The 13,696-nt window shown below is 43.3% G+C and overlaps 1 protein-coding gene across 1 annotated transcript in view; it reads left to right on the top strand.

Annotated features, from left to right (window-relative positions):
- Positions 1-13,696, top strand: part of LOC145406828 (serine hydroxymethyltransferase, mitochondrial-like) — a 149,001-nt gene that overhangs the window by 41,310 nt on the left and 93,995 nt on the right. The window lies entirely within an intron of this gene.

Here is a 13,696-nt window from a genome sequence, read left to right as displayed (position 1 = left end):
TTCGTATATTGAAGCATTTTTCTCCATAAGAAGCTTAAGAAAATGAGGAGATGCATTCCAGGAGCCCCTTAAAAAACTGTCAACTAACTACTGTGCACTGTACTAGGCTGCTTGTAAGCTCCTAAATCTACATTAGAAATGTTAATTAAAGCTAAAAATTAACTTTAAGCAGTTGTTTGTTTATCAAATTTCTGAGAAAGTATAGAAAACAGTACTGTACAGTATATACAGGTGAGGCTCGATCTCACTCACGCTCTGGCCTTCTTCGTGCCCCTTGATAATTTCGAGCTTGCACTCCAGTGTCTGGGTACAGTGTTGCTTCTTGAGAGGCTCCACAGATGATGATGAGGAAGGTGAAGGACACTTGGGTGGCATGATGCAAGATGGAAAAGATGCGAAAGATTCCTGGAGTACAGAAGGCATGCACTACACAGCCCGGGAGTGGGAACAGACTGGGATGAAGCAGAGATAGTTGCTTACCTTGCCATACACGATAGTGGCACTGTGGTCGGTTGTACACCAAATTTGAATAATTTTCTTATAGCGCTTTTCGTACCATTAAAGCAAATGCATTTTGTTTAGGGGAAATTTGTCCTATATTTTTCAGTACCTTAGAATTTTCGTATGTTGGGGCTTCGTATGTTGGGGCTTCGTATGTCAGGGACTCCCTGTATTGTAGTGACATTCCGTATTTGCCAGTGTACAGTAAAAGACCTATTATTCGGCAGCTGATTGTTCGATAGATCCGACATTTCGGCAGTTTTGAGAAATAGTCCCATTTACGAAAATCATTTATTGTTCGGCAGATGTCCGGAATCATCTCGGCAGTCTAGGAAGTGTTATCTGTGGCTTGTAGGCCTAATATTTCATTACACTTGTATTTTCACTAATTTCTATATTTTTATTCAGATTCAGGTATAGTACTGTATTGATTACAATATTGCACAGTATCATACACTACAGTAACCACCCCCACCAAATTAGCGAGGGTTACGTTCCAAGCCCCCACGCTAATTCTTGAAATTCTTTCATTCTTGATGCCTTCCTGAAAATGACACCGGTAATTGAGTAGCCCATGAACCACTGACACTGTAATGCATTACCCATAAATAAATGTTGCTTGTTAAATCAGTTTCCCTGTTGTTTTTAGCTGTACGTCTGTGACAGTTCTAGTATTTTTATTCCTCAGCATAATGGTGGAAGGAACTGTCCTGTTTAACTGAACCTAACCTAACTGAGTTTAACTGTACCTAATAATTTAACCAAACCTAACCTAACCTAAAGTCAGAAAAATACTTAAAAATAAACTGGAGGAATATGAATTGCTAAGGTCTCTCTGATGAAAGTTAAACGTATTTAGTGCTCATTCTTTTGTTTGTTTTTGTGCTTAACGTGAAAGAGAGAGCATTGATGCAAACAGTAATATATCCCATTAACCCCTTAATAACCTCCGGCACTGAACAACCTTTTACAGTACCGATGTCATTGATGTTAAGTTAGTGTGAGCTATAAAGAAAACTGAACAGTTATGGGGAGGGAACGAAGGTCACTGGAATGTTTACATGACTACGCTACGATTCCAAGCAGTTAGGCAGTCGGTTAATCTCAGATGTTTTCGCCCATTTGGTAAATACACCGTAACTTTATCAATCTTTCTGTGACTCATAGCGAATCATAGCATGGGTTTAGGAAGCTAAATAACACATTGCTAGGTGAGCCAGACGATTATCTTCACATCTTTAAGAAAAATAAATTGATTTCAGAAGAATGGAAGAACTTTCCGTACTCAGAGAGGGATTTAATTTCTTCCATTTTCTTATAAGATGTGAAGATAATCGTCTGGTGCACCTAGAAATGTGTTATTTAGCTTCCTAAACCCATGCTATGATTCGCTGTGATTGACTGGAGAATTGATAAAGTTACGGTCCATTTACCAAATGGACGAAAACATCTGAGATTAACTGACCCCCTGACTGCTTGGAATCGTAGCGTAGAGTCGTGTAAACATAGCAGTGACCTTCGTTCCATTCCCATAATTGTTCACAGTTTTTCCATAGCTCACTAACTCGACATCGGTACTGTAAAGGGTTGTTCAATGTCGGAGGTTATTAAGGGGTTCATGGAATACATTACTGTTTCCATCAGTACTCTCCTTTCACATGTAAACAAAAAAACGAACAAAAGAATGAGTGCTAAATATAAGTTATAACTTTCATCAGAAAGACCTTACCAATTCAGATCCCTTTACTTTATTTTATGCAATTTTCCGACTATTTTATTTTGTTTGGAAAAAGTACTGTATACAGTACTCACTCCAAACATATTTGTAATAATATAAGTAGTGATGAGTTCACCAATACAAGTGATGTACTGAGCTGGTAGGTAGTATTCCATATCATTTCGGCCATCCAGGAAGTGTTATCTGACTTGTAGGCCTAATGTGTCATTACCCTTGTGTATGTTCACTAATTTATATATATATATATATATATACATATATATATATATATATATATATATATATATATATATATATATATATATATATACAGTAATCACTCCAATATCCGACGTAATAGAGCCATAGGTAGGTCCGGATATTGGTTCTGTCCGGATATTGGGCCCCAGCTTATGGACTTGTACTTATGGATCCTAACTAAGAGAAACACCTATACAACTCCCTCTGGACATGCATAGCACCTATTTAAGACCCAAATCACACCAATAAGGCACATAAATGACTGAAATAAATGCAAAAGAAACATAAAATGAGGGTTTAGAAGTAGGTTCATACAATAATAAACATTCTGGTGACTGGCTCCTGGACTGGTACTTATGGACCCTAACCTAGCCTAACTCAGAAAAACACCTTCCTACTGCACATGCATAGCTCCTAACACCCTATTCACACCAATAAAGGACATTAAAGAGTGAAATGAGGTAAGTATAGTATGGAAAAAAGTACAGTATGAAACATTCTTATGTCCGGATAGTGGGGATGTTCGGATATTGGGCGTCCGGATATTAGAGTGATTACTGTATATATATATCGTTTTCGTTTTCGTTTTTAAAGGCTCCAACATGCTTGCATGTGTCGGCCTTGGTCACCTAATGGCGGCTCTCCACGCTGCACGATCCATTGCAGCCTCCCTGTTCAGTCCCTTAACCCTAAGGTCACACTTAATGACCTCGTCCCATGTCTTTCTCGGTCTACCCCTCATAACCCCACCCCCAGTATTAACACTTCTCACCTTCCTCACCCAATTATCATCCATCATCCTCTCCACATGTCCAAACCACCTCAATCTACCTCTCCTCATCACAACACCAATACACTCCAGTCCCATCCTACCTCTCAACTCTTCCATTGTAAACCCAGCCCCTCCAGGCCTTGGACGCAGGGACGCACTGCACATCCACCTAATCATTGTCTTTTCTGTACGTCTGAGCCGGTGAATGTCTTCCTCCTTCACTGCCCAGGTCTCACTGCCATACAGCATTACACTCCTAACACATGCTGCATACAAAGACCCCTTAGCACGTAGGGAGAGCCCTCTCAATGTCAGGAGAGGCAAGAGCTCCCTGAACTTCTTCCAACCACTTCTCACCCTAGCCACAGAGCCAGCTCCAGCCCCACCTCCAGCACACAACATGTCTCCCAAATAACAAAACTCTTCCACACACTCAAGAGATTCACCAGCAGGTTCAATCCTTTCACGTCTGACGATCTCCACCTGCTCACCCCGGCACGCCGTACACATAAAATCAGCATTATCTTGCAGTCTACCTCTGATACCACTACATCTCTTATGCACCCATTTATCACACACACCGCACAAGATGGAATTACTTCCCACGCCCTTGTGGCAAACTGCACATGGCCACTCTCCCTCGTCTTTGACAGTACCGCCACCAACCCTAGATATCATCACTTTTGTTTTATTTGCATTTTCCCTTAAACCCTTTTGCCCCATACCATCTCTCCACTTCCTAAATCTTTCCTCCGCCTCCCTTTCATTCTCTGCAATCAACACCAAATCATCAGCATACAACAACTCCCACGGGAGTCCGTTTCTAAAGTCACGTGAAAGGGCTTCAAGTACCATGATAAACAACATGGGACTCAAGACTGACCCCTGATGCACACCAACATTCACGGAAAACTCATCACTCAAATCTCCATTCACTCTCACCTGGGTGTGAGCACCCACATACATGGCCATAACCACCCTAACCAGCCACTCCTCCAACCCAAGCTTTCTCATTGCCCACTTCACCACCTCTCTAGGGACTCTGTCAAAGGCCTTTTCCAAATCAACAAAAACAAAATAAAGATCCCTTCTCCTACCAATATATTTTTCCTGAAGCTGTCGAACAATGAATATGGCATCAGTGGTCCCCCTACCTGGCATAAACCCAAACTGCATCTCATCAATATTCACTCTTTCTCTAATCATACCTTCTAAAACTCTCTCCATTACCTTCATTATCTGATCTAAAAGCTTTATACCTCTATAATTTCCTCTTTCCAGGGCATCACCCTTCCCTTTATACACATTTACAATTACACTCTTCAGCCAATCATCTGGGACAACACACTCATAAATAATCCTATTTATCAGGTCAGTGACTAAACTCACCCCTATATCGCCTGAGGCCTTCAACATTTCGGCAGTCAACCCAGACACACCTGCTGCCGTCCCCACCCTCATCCTGCCTATTGCCTCACTCACAGTAGCAGTATCAATCAAAGGCCAAGGGCCAGACACTGGATCTGCTGGCTCCAAACCTTCCCTGTCCCAGTCAAACTCCTCATTCAACAACCGGTTATAATGCTCTCTCCATGCATCTTTAATATCCTCACTGTTCACCACTACCCTTCCTTCATCATTCTTCACACACTGCTCACTTATGATATCCCGATTATCCCTCTTCACCTGACCTGCCACCCTAAATATATTTTTCCTTTCCCCATGATTTAGGTTATCAAGTAATTGTCTCTGTGACTCAGACTTTGCCCTGTATACCTCTCTCCTAGCCCTACGCTTGGCAGCCAAATATTCATCTTTGCTACCACCCTTCTTCCATTCCCGGAAAAGCCTTCTTTTCTCCTTAATTGCAGCTTCTACACCCTCATCCCACCACCAAGTAACTTTATGTCTTGGTGGTCCTCTTGTCCAGCCGCATGTTACATCAGTAACTCTCAAGAAATTGTTCTTGAGGGCTCTGTACTGTTCATTAACGCCTCTGTCTACAGCTCCATGTTCAGCCACCACTCTCCTCAACTCGCTATAGAAGGCATCCCTTACTACTTGGTTTTTCAGCTTCCATATTTTCCTCCTAGGTACATAAGTCCTCTTTTTCATCACTTGTTCTTTAAGCACCATATCACAAATCAATAGTTTGTGCTGCTGCACACATTCCTCACTTCCTATAACTTTAACATCCCTCACTAACCTCCTATCGGCCCTCCTAACCAGAAAATAATCTATCTGACTGCTATTTCCCCCAGACTCATACGTAATTAACCTACTGTCTCTTTTCCTAAAATATGTGTTGCACACAATCATGTCCGTTGCCTCCCCAAACTCAAGTATCCTTTCCCCTTCTGCATTTCTTAGACCATATGCACATCCCCCATGCACTCCTTCATAACCTTGTGCTGCTTCACCTACATGACCATTTAAGTCCCCTCCCAAAATCACTATCTCATCATCCCGCATACCACCCACTACACGTATTAAATCATCCCAAAATCTATCTTTCTCTGATTCATCCAATCCTGCCTGTGGGGCATATGCCGATATAATCACAGCTATCTTTCTTCCCACCAGAATTTTCACTACCAATATCCTATCGCTTACTCTCAAAACATTCATAACATATTCCACCCATTTCTCCGCAACCATCACACCAACACCTCCATATCCGTCTGTCCCCCCCTGCCAAAACAACTTATAGCAACAGTCCTTCCCAACAATCTTTCTGGCTGATCCACCCCTGTACCGGACTTCCTGCAAACACGCCACATCCACCCACCTCCTACTGAATGCCTCAACGACTTCCCCTGCTCTTCCCCTCAAACTTCCCACATTCCATGAACCCACCCTCATCCCCATGGGTGATTTACTGTCCTCAGGCTTGCTTTGAAACCTTTTTTGTTTTGTCATCTTCAGTATTAATAAATGGGGACAGACACAGCACAGGTCCCACTCACTGCACAATCCCAGGTCCAGGCAATGGATCTGGGACCCCTAGCCCACCAGCTTACCAGTGGCTGTGGTAGTGGCCTCGGGGCACCCTGCCAGGACAGCTGCAGGGACATCCTCCAAGCGCGTCTTGGCACTACAACTATCCCGCCATTATACACCCACTGATAGGGCAGCCTCCTGAGGCGCTACTCCCAGGTTCGGGCCCCTCTCTATTGGGCGGAAGCGACAGCCTGGGAACCGCAATGCCCTGTACCCTCTAGCACAGGCCCGAGCCCCATCTCGCCCTGGACCCATGATCTATGCCGGCGGAACCCCCGCCACGCCTCCCCCCAGAAGTCCGCCACTAGGTAGCGGGGGCAAAGTTTTCTGGCCGCATGCCCTTGCTGGCGCCAACCCCTGTAACGTAGTGGGATACGTTGTGTGAAATGTAAAGTGCATGTGGTGTAGTGCATAGATAGTTAGAGGGAATGTTTGGGAGAGTATGCTGGTCTACTCTCCATGTTACTGTCACACTGAAAAGGTCAGCAAAGGGGGATGGTTAGATAGCTAGTGAAACAGGAGCTCCAGCTCTCCCTATCACCAGCATTCCCATTCCCCTCGGGAGTACTACCCTGTTCGGCCCGTGCTACGGCCTCCTCCTACTGTGTTGCATGGCAATGTGTTAATATATATATATATATATATTTCAGATTCAGGTATAGTACTGTATTGATTGCAGGATTGTACAGTATACAGTACTCTCTCCAAACACAGTTGTAATACCATAAGTGGTGATGACAGTGTTCACCAATATATTTAAGGTACTTGTGGGTAGGTTTTTGATTATTCGGCAAATCTAATTTCTCGGCATCATCCTGGTCCCATAGATGCCGAATAATGGGACTTGTACTGTATAAGGCCGACCTATGTATAAGACTGCTCTCAATAGTTCCATACAAAACGTGGGTTTAGAGGTATACTCTGTGCATAAGACGAGTACCAACTCTTTAGACACTGGGAGCTTGCTGGCCCAGTAACTCCAGTCCTTTATCTCTCTTCCCACTGACCAGTAAAGTGACTCTATTAACACATTGCCATGCAACACAGCCTTTGGTTAGGTTTTACTTTAAATCAGCTTCTATGGGTTTTACAGGCTACCTAGGCTCCATGTGCCACCTCCGATATCAAAATGGGTTATACATTTAATATTCAAATGTAAACTCATACTGTATTAAAAACTTTAAATCATGTGACCATGAATTTTATAAAATAGGTTAAAGGAAAGTTACATTTTTTTAAAGTCATCACATTAACTGTCAGTGATTAAAAGACTTCAAAATCAGTATCATCCACATCTGATATCATCAATTCATAAATTTCATCCTGCATTATAGTTTGCAATTGTTCATTATAAGGATCAAACTCTGAATTCAAAGGTGTAGCTTTGGCATTGGTTTCCTCTTCATCATCCGCCCACAAAATGTCATCTGCACCATCCATTGAATTAGATATTCCACATTTCTTGAAAGAGTTGATGATTGATTCCACAGAAATATCGTTCCATGCCTTGATAATAAAATCACAGCTCATCCAGACCTGAAGCAAGCATATTCCAACCACATGTATATGACATTTTGCCACTGATCATTTACTCTTTCCATTGCTGACGGATGCGGTCTTTAAATGGTGTATTCACACAGACATCAAGTGGTTGTAGGACTGAAGTTAATCTACCAGAAATAATGGCAATGTCACTGTTGTTTATCACTGTTGGTAATAAGCCCTGCTTCATTCATGTCTGGCAACCTTGTGCTTGGTGGTTATTTGTAAACAACCCAGCCAGTTGCTACCGAGACACACGATCGTGTTCATGGCATGAGCTCAACACCTGAGCCATCACATCACATCCCATCGCCACTGCCTGAGCCATCGCATCGCGGTCCATTGCCACTCCCAAAGCCAGTGCATCAGTCTCCCACTATGATCACTCCACCTTTGCCAGGCTTCCTTCCCTTCTGACCCTCCAATGGGGTTTGAGGGATTTGAGGAAGAGGATTGAGCGGTAGGGAGCACCATATGTCCCCTAGCCTGGGGATAGCAAGGATGATGACCAGGATCAGACATGGACTTAAAAGAAGTGATGAGAGGTGTTTGATATTTTCTAACCTATTCCCTATGATTTTCAGGCTTTATTTGTTGGTTTCAGTGAGTTATTAACAGGTGTTACACTTAGGTTAGCTTCCTTGACAACTGTTAGGCCATTTAGATTGGCTTTAACCCCTTAACCGCAGGGATGTCTGAAGCGGTCCCTGCACGTCCCACGGGGATAATTGCGCCCCAACTGACTTCTTAAAAATATTTGCCAAAAATCAGTTACTAGTCCTAGAATGTTACAATTACATATGCATATGGCACATACCTTCAGCTTTCTCCTGGGATGTTTGTTGAGCCTTTGTCGATTACCATAGGACTTGTGGAGACTTCTGAAGTTGAGTAACGAAGTCTTCACTTTACACTTCCCAACACCCCGTAATATGATTACTACAGCCTGATATTATCACTAGAAACACAATTCTATGATTTTCAAGTAGTTTGGAATCCATACTCCAAAAAAAAAAATACTGTGAAAGCAATGAAAATTACGAGCGTATACTAGCTTCCCACCCGAGCTCGTTCCCTGCTGGTATTCTGTCATTTATTATTCTTAAACACACTCACACTTTATATTCCTAGTACTGTATTACACACATATATATCTACTGTATTTATCCATAAGTTTCCTTCAGTAATAGTTGTTTATTTTCACTCCAGGCATTCACTTTCTTGTTCAGTAAACTACGTAGAGAGTGAAGCTTTCACTTTCACTGTCATTACTCCAAGTATTTGTACTCATATTCTTATATTACTAATTATTTACATTTCTGTTTACATTTTCAATTGTATTTACATTAGTTACACTTCTGTTTTATTTACACTATGTTATGCAGTGTCACTTGCAGTAACTTACAGAACTATATTCCACTGTTCAATCATATTTACATCCATTGCTTTCACTTGCTACTTACACATTATTTACACATTATTTACATTTCCACTTGCACTGTTTTAGAACTGCTTCAGGCTGTGGTAATAAAAAAAGCAGGTGTGCCGATCCATGTATGCCCTCTGCTCAAGTTTGTCAGGGAGTCTTATAGAATGGTGCCTTGGAGCTGTTGTCACCTTACCATACCTCTCAAGCAGCTGCTGAACACAAGTCCTGGCGAACAACCTCAGGGAGAAGGACTTGGGTGGCTTTGCCTTTATCTTGTACAGGATGAAGGTGTTCAGCATTGTCATGTCAATGAGGTGCAGAAAAACTTTCCTGTACCACCTAGTATTCTTCCTGAGGCAGTCAATCTGTCCAGTCATCATGTCGGACTTGTCCACCATCCGCGTGTTTATATTGTACTCGATGACAGCATCAGGTTTCATCACAGGTTCGCCTGTCCTACGGTCGACCTTCCCACTGTCTTTCAATTCCCCCTTGTGTACGGTGGTGAGCATGTGCACAACCCTCTTGTCATGCCACTGTATTGCCAGCATCTTCTCAGACTTGCGTAGGTGCACGTCTCCTCGCTGCGAATTTCCTGCCTTGGGGAATTTGGGGAAGTGGGCACGATTACTCTTGACAGTGCCACAGGAGCCAATGCCGTGCTCTGAAAGGTATTTAGCAAGTTTTGGTGCTGTACAGTAGTTGTCAATATACAGCACATGATTCCCACCAGAATATTTTTCAAGCAGCAGTTTCGCTACACAGCCTGAGAAGCCAAGGGAGTGTGTTTTGTACAGATCAACAGTGCTGGCTGAATAGATGACGAAGTCAATGATGTACCCTGTCTTACAGTCACACAGTGCAAAGAACTTGATTCCAAACCGATGACGTTTGCTTGGAATGTACTGTACAAACCTAAGACATCCTCTGAACAAAACCAAGGATTTGTCTATGACAGTCTCCTGAAATGGGTGGAAGAATGACATAAAATTATCCGTCATTCTGTTCAGAATCTCCCGGATCTTCCAGAGTGGGTCAGTCTGGGAAGGTACATCATTGTTGGTGAAGTGCAGGTTTCCCATGATGTTACGGAAGTGATCTCTGGCCATGTACTGATTGAAGGTGGGTGAGGGGTCCATGGACCAGTAATCTTCCAACTCATGCTTCCTTGAATGTGGCATGAGAAGCATGAGGGCGAGGAACACATACAGTTCCTGCACTCCAAGCACGGTCCATGTTGCATTTTTGCTGGACCTGCACCACTTGCAGCACATTGTGACTTGTATCTGTTGGTCTCATCACGTATGTGCTGCATGACTTCGTCATCAAGGAAGGCAAAAAGGTAGTCCACACACTCAGCATCCTCGTCAAGAGTGAAGGCAGGCTGTATCCCAGAGGAACTTGTCGAAGTGGAGTTGTTCCGGGACGAAATCGAAACCTTCCGTCCACACGAAGGCATCCAGGGTTCCCTCTCTTGGCGGTGTAGGGTTGGTGAGGGTGGAGGGTGGCTGTGAGGCAGACTGGGCCATTTCAAGGTCACTCTCACTGACCCTAGGTTGCCGTGTACCACTAGCATCCTGTACTCTAGAAGCTACTCTTTTTTACGACGAGTAAGGGATTTACCTTGTCCCCTACGGCTTGCCTTCACTGTAGGTGCTGGTGGAGACTCCAATGACGAAGACTCAGGAGAAATTTCTGCTGAAGAGGTGGAAGATATTAGTGAAGTGGGGCTGGGAGAACAGGGAGGTGATTCACCTCGGGACTCATGGCGGGCTGGGTCACGCTGGGCCATTGTTCCGGGGCTAACCCGCCTCTTCTTCACTTCCTTCCCAAATTCCTTCCCTTGCTGCACTAAGGGTTCCTTTCCCTTGGGGCCAGGACAAACTTGGGACACTGAAGCACTGGTACTGGCAGTTTCTGTCACCATTTCCCCCCCAGGCTCATCACACGATTCACCTGAAAGATCAAAGTCACTATCCATCATTATCATCGATAAATCAGCCAGTTCACGTTCCACAGCAGGGTCACTTAGTCCTTTACCCTTCCCACACGAGGTTTAGTAGGGGTAGAGGTCACAGGGCCCTTTGCAATGGGCGCAGAAGTGGCGGAAATGGAGGGGCGCGAGTCCGACGTGGTTTCACCTCGAAAGACGAAACTAAACTGAATGACGTGGCGTGTATGGGCAGGCAAGGGTTGACAGTGTCAGTGTGGTGACAGCTGCTAATTTATATGCTATGAAATGATTGGCAGGAAATCTAGACAATACATAATAAATTAGGTAGTTCCAGGTAAATGTAAACATCATTAGGCATCTCCCTTCCTTTCTTTTATATATCTTTACTACAAGAATAGGTCATATGGCATATTTCAAGGGGAAATAAGCAGGGAAAATTAGCAAACGAGTGCACGTGGGGTGTTGCCAGGTGATAATTAGCCAATTCCAGGTGTATGGCACTATCAATTACCTTTTCTCTTTTGTATATATATTATTTTGTATAAGAATAGGGTATACTGTAGGGCCCATTTCAATGGATGAAATAAGTGGAAAAATCCGGGCAAGATTTGCGTAGCATGGCGTGGCCGGGCAGGAGAGAGGAGAGGGTAATGGAGGGGAGGTAGGGAGGGGAGTCAAGAATGGGGAAAAATGGCTAAATTGTCAACAATGGATGGGAGTACAGATGACATTAGCAGCACTGACTATTGTTAGACACTGGCAGTACTGATAGATGATACAAGTCACCACTTGATAGCCCGGGCGAATTCAAAATAACACAAAATCACAAAAGTGATGCCCCGTGGTATGATCCGTTGCGCCCGTGCATCACGAAAGTGACGCCCTGCGGTATGATCCGTTGTGCCCGAGCATCACGAGTGACACCCCGTGGTTAAGGGGTTAAACTTGTTTTTGGGCTCGTTTGGGTTGGTTTTGGGCTTGGTTTGGGGGGAAATCCAAGGCTGATAAACACTCCACATTACTTCACATGTTAAAAGTACGCCTTTATACAATGCCCCTCCTGATGATGGGGTTTTACCTAACTACTGTAAGTACATCATTAAGCCAAGATATGCCTGTATATAGCTAACCTGTTGAGCCAGAACACTAACACCCCTCAAAGTAGGACCCTTCTGACTTGACTTATGTAGTCCAGCATTCTTTCCATTGCCTGAAACATTTTTCAAAGTAGGTTTTCTGTATCTCCTGCATGTGCTACATCACATTCATCATGATCTCTTCTCTCTGATAAGATCACTCAAGACATTTGGAGTATGGAAATTGTGACTCAGACTTTCTGATGAGTGTTATCACTGGAGATTAGACTTGGGTGTACAGGTATGACCCAGAAAGCAAAGCACAGTCATCTCAGTGGAAGCATATAGGGTTGCCTCTGCCAAAAAAATGTACGTGAGTTCCGCAGCAAGGTGAAATGCTCATGCATGTTGACAATTTTTCGTTTTTTTTTAATTTTATTTATTTATTTTTTGACTACCGTGATGTGGTGCATCACAAATACACACCAGAAGTTAAGTCTGTCAACAAACATTACTACTTCATTGTTATCCATTGTCTTCATGATGCAGTTTGGCGGAAGAGACCAGACCTTTGGAAAGCAGCAAGTTAGAAGCTGCACCTTGACAACATCCCTGCCCATTCTTTTCAACTGACTCAGGAATTTTCCACCAAGGACAACATCCTGCATGTCTGGCAGGCTCCCTGCTCACCAGACATGGCTGTGTGTGACTTTTGGTTATTTCCCAAGTTCAAAACTCCGGTGAAAGGTTCCCGATTTAATTCAAGAGAAGAGATCATGACGTATGTGATGAAGCACCTGCAGGAGATACTGAAAACTGACTTTGAAATACATTTCAGGCTGTGGAAAGAATGCTGGGCTATGTGCATGAAGTCAGATGAGGTCTACTTTGAGGGGAATTAGTGCTCTAGCGTAATAGGTTAGCTATTTATTTTTTTAGAGCCAAAGGTTGGATGCTTTCAGAACAGAAAAAAAAACAAAAATAGTTCTTAACTGTTCTCATCATATAAGCAATTCATTGCATACTGGTTCCTTGTATAACAAGGGTCTGCTGTATTGGGGTCGGCCATGGCACAGTTGATGTATTCTGTGGACTGGAAGGTAAACCATGTGACAAAGCCAGCTAATTACATCACAGCAGTTGCTGGAAGCTGGTGAACAAAAAAAATTTGAGAGATGTATGGTATTAATATTTTTAAGAATGTGAGAATCTCAGTTTGGACCTGTGTACTTGTGGCTGAATGTTTCCTGTCTAAGTGATGATTGTGTGGCCAGCCCTCTCATAATAATACCTCTCAAGAGTCGATGGTAACCATCCATCTACTACCCAAATCATTAAGATGAATGTGTTAAATATTCTGGTTTATAGTTGTTTAGCCTCAGGCCTGTGAAACTCAAAGGTATATCATAATGTGGCATTGGGATATACCTATACCATTTCTCTC

Source organism: Coenobita brevimanus, chromosome 71 (genome assembly GCF_032717465.1).
Source record: "Coenobita brevimanus isolate Jiangsu-jjx chromosome 71, ASM3271746v2, whole genome shotgun sequence".
NCBI classification, from domain to species: Eukaryota; Metazoa; Arthropoda; class Malacostraca; order Decapoda; family Coenobitidae; genus Coenobita; species Coenobita brevimanus.
This window is presented reverse-complemented; position numbering and strand designations above follow the sequence as displayed.